Genomic DNA, 6,080 nt, shown 5'->3' with positions numbered 1-6,080 from the left:
CCTATAATGACAACTACCCTTCTTCTCTAAGTTTACTTACGGCAAAGATTGATATTCTAAAGATGACTCAGTAAAGTTATTTAATGAGTAGAATCTTTTCTTCCCCAAAACTTCTAATTTGCTTGTAAGACTGCCCTGTAACAGAGAAGTTTAAAATCAATTGATCTTTCAATAATTATAAATTAACCATTTTTGTTCATTCCTGCTAAGAGTAAAAAAATTTTCTCATATTATCAAGACTTTTTGGGCTAAATGGAGGAATTGTGGGTGCACAGCTCTTTAAACTTGTTAATGAAAAAAAGGTCTTGAATTCCCCTTGGAATCATTATTGATTATCCTAAAATATGAGAACATGTACATATGAAATTCATGCATAAACATACACCCACATATATATGTTTCTGCATATGTATATATTTACACACATATATATTCATATTCTAATGCTTCACATAGTGCCTCATACATAGTTAGCACTTAATAAATCCCACTTGATATTGATATTGGGATCTTCAAGAATTAATTGGCTCAAGAGATTAAAGGTTCAAGATCCTGATATTACTTCCTGGCCACAAACCCTTGGAGGTTTAGCTCACAGAACACAATGGGCAAAACAAGTAGGAAAATTTTTCCTCTGTTGCATCAACTCTCAGTATCCATAATTGTTATGGGCCAGAACTCCGTACTTGAAACAAGGATTCTTGCAAGGTGCTAACTCAGTGGAATTGATAAGACAATAGTTACCTAATTTAGCATGGTGATTAATAGTTCTCTAGTTCAGTACATGTACTTAGTACTTAATATAGTTCTACAAGATCGACACCTACGATGATGTAATTAAAATAGAGCATATAAAGTTGGGACAAACTCAGCCAGATTCATTCACTCCATCTTACACCATCTTGGTGGCTCTCCTCCTTCCCTTCTCCGCTGAAACCAAGACTCCAGAAGGCCTCGAGGAAGCAAGCTGGGGCCCAGGCAATGAGATAAGACTGTGAAGGGGACAGGCTCAGAAGGGATTGGAAGCAGACTTGGAAGGGGACTGGGATAGACTGGGGGACGACAGTGGCTGGAGGCTGGAGCACAAGCCCTCTGACTGAGAGAGACTTCAAGACAAGAGACCATCCTGATGGTATTCCTGCCTCCCCAACAGAAACCAAACACATTTCAGAGGACTTCAAGAAAGCTAGCCCAGGACCCGGGCAAGGAAACTAGATTGTGAGGGAGCTATTAAAGAATTTGGACTTTAACACCTTCTTTCCTATGGATACATAAATCTTATTTTCTTAACTGTTTAATAATTTACTATTTTATTACAATATTGGTCCTAAACTCCAAAAGTATTGATTTCAGTCAGATTAATCCTAGAGTAAAATTCATGCAATATTACAATAGTCTCCCTAAAACCATTTTGGGGGAGAGAGTATTCAGTAGCAAAACACTTTTTAAAAGCTCTTTGTTGATTAGAAGGGAAACAAACTGGGAAAACACTTTTACAGTCAAAGGTTCTGATAAAGGCCTCATTTCCAAAATATATAGAGAATTGACTTTAATTTAAAAGAAATCAAGCCATTCTCCAATTGATAAATGGTCAAAAGATATGAACAGACAATTCTCAAAGAAATTGAAACTATTTATAGACATATAAAAATATGCTCCAAATAATTATTAATCAGAGAAATGCAAATTAAGACAACTCTGAGATACCACTACACACCTATCAGATTGGCTAAAATGACAGGGAAAGATAATGCAGAATGTTGGAGGGGATGTGGGGAAACAGGACACTGCTACATTGTTGGTGGAATTGTGAACACATCCAGCCATTCTGGAGAGCAATTTGGAACTATGCTCAAAAAGTTATCAAACTGTGCATACCCTTTGATCCAGCAGTGTTACTACTGGGCTTATACCCCAAAGAGATACTAAAAAAGGGAAAGGGACCTGTATGTGCCAAAATGTTTGTGGCAGCCTTGTTTGTAGGGATTAGAAGCTGGAAAATAAATGGATGCCCATCCAACTGGAGAATGATTGAGTAAATTGTGGTATATGAAAGTTATGGAATATTTGTTCTGTAAGAAATGACCAGCAGGATGAATACAGAGAGGATTGGCGAGACTTACATGAACTGATGCTACATGATGCTTACATGAACTGATGTTCATGAGCAGAACCAGGAGATCATTATGTACCTCAACAACGATACTATATGAGGATGTATTCTGATGGAAGTGGATCTCTTCGATAAAGAGAGCTAATTCAGTTTTAATTGATCAAGGATGGACAGAAGCAGCTACACCCAAAGAAAGAACACTAGGAAATGAATATAAAGTGCTTGCATTTTTGTTTTTCTTCCCAGGTTATTTATACCTTCTGAATCCAATTCTCCCTGTGCAACAAGAAAACTGTTCGGTTCTGCACACATATATTGTATCTAGGATATACTGTAACCTATTTAATATGTAAAGGACTATTTGCCATCTGGGGGAGGGGGTGGAGGGAGGAAGGAGAAAAATCGGAACAGAAGTGAGTGCAAAGGATAATATTATAAAAAATTACCCTGGCATGGGTTCTGTCAATAAAAAGTTATTTAAAAAATAAACTAATAGACTAAAAAAAAAAAGAAAAAAAAAGCTTTTTGTTTTCAAAATATATGCATAGTTTTCAACCTTCACCCTTGCAAAACCTTGTTTTCCAAATTTTTTGTTATTCTCTATACTAGAATTATCCACAATTATTCTGCAGGACTTATAATGAAAAATCCTATCCATACTCAAAGAAGGAACTGAGTATATACATATTGAAGCATTCTCTATTTCTCTATGTCTCTCTTTTTAACATTTTTTTTTTAATTTTATCTTCATTAGGGTGGAAGATCTCTGTTTTCTTTCAAATTTTGACTTTTATAGAAATGTTTTGCATAACTTCCCAGGTAGTTTCTTAATTGTGGGTAGGAATAAGGGAGAGAACTTAAAACTCAAAAATCTTAAAAACAAATTAAAAAAAAAACACATCTGGCACTTCTTACTGCTAACCAAATACTCCTTTGCTTGGCATTCAGCATATTCACCTATTTCATCTTACTCTCCTCTACTGATTCTATGTATACTTCAATCACTTTAGAATACTTAGGTCTGAAAAGTTTTCTATTCTCTAAGACAACCATGCTTGGACTAACACTAGAAAATAGCTTAACATTTGGTACTTACTGTTATGACATATCTTTAGTTCTCATGATAAATGCTATTTATCTTTTCAATTTTCCAGTTCTCTCGAATTGTTGGCAAATTGTAGGATGCAGAAAAATAACGTCTTATACTTAATCCTTTGCTGGACCATTTCTTAGAAGAACTCAATTACTGGTCTATCAGGAATGGAAAACTATGAAGCTGATAATTACTTTTTGATGCATATATTCAGTCTAATTCCTATTAGGCTATTCCTAGCCCATGGTGTGTACATATTGAATCACTGCCAGTTCTTGGAAAAGGATATCCATTACAATATTTGGGTATTTTAACAGCTTACCTTGAGGCAAAGGCAATTTTAGTCTTTTTCTGGGCAAGGCTTTTTTTTTAAATAACTTTTTATTGACAGAACCCATGCCAGGGTAATTTTTTTTTACAACATTATCCCTTGCATTCACTTCTGTTCTGATTTTTCCCCTCCCCAAGATGGCAAACAGTCCTATACATGTTAAATTGATTACAGCATATCCTAGATACAATATATGTGTACAGAACCGAACAGTTCTCTTGTTGCACAGCAAGAGTTGGATTCAGAAGGTATAAGTAACCTGGGAAGAAAAACAAAAATGCAAACAGTTTATATTCATTTCCCAGTGTTCTTTCTTTGGGTGTGGCTGCTTCTGTCCATCCTTGATAAATTGAAACTGAATTAGCTCTCTTTATCGAAGAGATCCACTTCCATCAGAATACATCTTCATACAGTATCATTGTAGAAGTATATAATGATCTCCTGGTTCTGCTCATTTCACTTAGCATCAGTTCATGTAAGTCTGGACAAGGTTTGTTCAACTATCTGGGAAAGAAAGCTATGAGCTCTTCTTTGTTTCTGATTATCATAATTTCCTTTGCTAGAATTGTTTGTGAACCATACATATTGTTGGTTTCAAGAATTTTTCTTATACGTGTCCTTGTCAGATTAATTTTGTCAGAATTGATGTATGCATGATCCAGGATCATAGAAGTAGTCTTATAAAACAAAGAACCTGGGAATGTTGAACATTGTATGGTTTTTATTGTTCTTGATATCTTTATTATCTTTAAAACAATAAAGAAAAAAGGGAGAAAAGGAATATATTGCAGTAGAGTTATAGGAGGGAGATGGTGGAAATTATCTCAAAATTTGGATGTACAAATAGAAGACTCTATAAAGAAGGACATAGGTATGGAGGGGAGCAGAGAATATTTGAAATTCACTTTCACCTAAACTTGTTATGAAGAGGATACACACACACACACACACACACACACACACACACACACACACACACCATGTGGTACAGAAATTATAAAGATACAGAAAAGACTAAAGAAAGGATTTTTCTTGAGCAAAACAAATTGTAACCATAAAGGACATAAGTCAAAATAGAGTTTTAAAGGAAAAAATGAAAAGATTGGACTGAAGATTGGACTCTGGATAAAGCACAGAGAAAGGAAGAAGAGTAGAAGTAGACTGCATAAAAGCTGGTGATGAGCACATTTTTTTCCCTAACAACATCTTCTTTATAAAGAAGGACCAGAAAACTAATTAACACAGCAACTTGGAATCATCTCAAAAACCTCTGGATGAAACCTGCTACCCATTTCTTGAGAGATTGTAATGGATAAAGGGTGACTATTAAGATATATTATTTTGGACTTGGACAAAGTGGGAATTTGTTTCATTTGGCTATGTTTTTTTCTTAATTCTTCATTATTAGGGAGAGGATTTGATTTCTGTAAAATGATAAAATAAAATTAAGTTTTTATAAAGGCTATTTCAATAATATAATGGGAGAGATGGTCAAGAACTGAAATGAGAGGCATTTGAATGAATAGACAGAAGAATTCAAATGTGAGAGCTGTTATAAAAACATAAATGGCCAAATTTAGTAAGCAAAAAAAACAACATATTTCTTGGGATAATGAAGACATCAATTTTTTTTTCATTCATTTTCCATGTCCACTAAAATATGTAGTAAAATTTTTTAAAAATCTGTAAAAAACTAGTGACAATTGTTTAATACTGTACTATTACAAACAATGTTTTTTAATCACAAGAAACTCACAATAAGACTGTAGATTATTTTCATGTCCTCTAAAACTCAGTGACAAAAATGACATTTTAGATTGTTAATAAAAAGGGTTAAATATAAAAGAAATCAATTTTTTAATGTGAAGGAAGGCAGTTTAGAATTAATAGATTTCAAATTATATTAGAGAATTGTAATCATTAAAATAATTTGGTACTGGCTAAGAAATAAAGTGGTGAATCAGTAGAATAGAATAGATACACAATATGAAACACTAAATCATAGTTTGTTAATGTTTGATAAAAATCAACTATCCAAGATTTCAGAATTTAAAAACTCACTATTGGATAAATATTTATAGGAAAATAGGAAAGCAGTTTAACAGAAATAATGCATACACCAACATCTCATACAATACATCAAGATCAAGTAAAAATGGGTACATGATTTAAGCAAAAAGGGTGATATCATAAACAAACTAAGGAAACAAGGAAGATTTTACTGGCCAGATCAATGCATAATAAAAAATTTACATCCCAAAAAGAGATAAAGATGATAAGAAGAAGTAAAATGAATAATTTTAACTGCATAAAATAAAAACAGATTTTATACAAAAGCCATTCTCCTTTCCATTTTATAGGTCATGAAATTAAGACTGAAGGAGATTAATTTACCTGCCAACATCACATACCTTGTCTATGGAAGAACTGGATCTTCTAGAACAGTGTTCTTTGGTTGTATTCCCTTTGCCTATGGCTTTCTAAATGGAAATCGGGAAAAATTAGTCTTTTTTTATATTGAAGCTCATAAGAAAACTTGCCCA

This window comes from Antechinus flavipes, chromosome 1, assembly GCF_016432865.1.
Source record: "Antechinus flavipes isolate AdamAnt ecotype Samford, QLD, Australia chromosome 1, AdamAnt_v2, whole genome shotgun sequence".
NCBI classification, from domain to species: Eukaryota; Metazoa; Chordata; class Mammalia; order Dasyuromorphia; family Dasyuridae; genus Antechinus; species Antechinus flavipes.
Note: the sequence above shows the minus strand (reverse complement) of the source record.